Genomic DNA, 461 nt, shown 5'->3' with positions numbered 1-461 from the left:
GTGGGCATTCCTGGGGGGCTGGGGGGGGGCAGGAGTGGGTGCAAGAGAAATGCGGGCGTTGGGGATGAGGAAAGCACCTCACACCTCCCTGGCACGTTCACTGTGTGTGTACACGCACCTACGGCCGATTTGGGGATTTCAGAGGGGAAGTTCTGCAGCGCTCTGCCATGGTGGGGACTCTGCAATGGGGCTGGGTCCTGCTCACCAAATGTGCCCCCGACGCACATGTCCAACCTGCCGCGGCCTTAGACAGCAGCTAAACATCGGGGAGAGAAAAACGTGGAGAGCCCCTTTTTGTGCAAGTGCCATGTTACAGCCTGCTTATGCAGCAAAACTGAGGAGCAGGCCCTGCGAGCGCGTGAGGCCCTGCAAGGGCAACGCTGGGAACAGTTTGGTCTCTGCCTCCCACCTCCCAACGTGCAGCTATTCTCCTGCTTCCCAGCTTCTCCACAGCTCAGCTC

Source organism: Calidris pugnax, unplaced genomic scaffold, assembly GCF_001431845.1.
Source record: "Calidris pugnax isolate Ruff unplaced genomic scaffold, ASM143184v1 scaffold17, whole genome shotgun sequence".
Taxonomy (NCBI): Eukaryota; Metazoa; Chordata; class Aves; order Charadriiformes; family Scolopacidae; genus Calidris; species Calidris pugnax.
Note: the sequence above shows the minus strand (reverse complement) of the source record.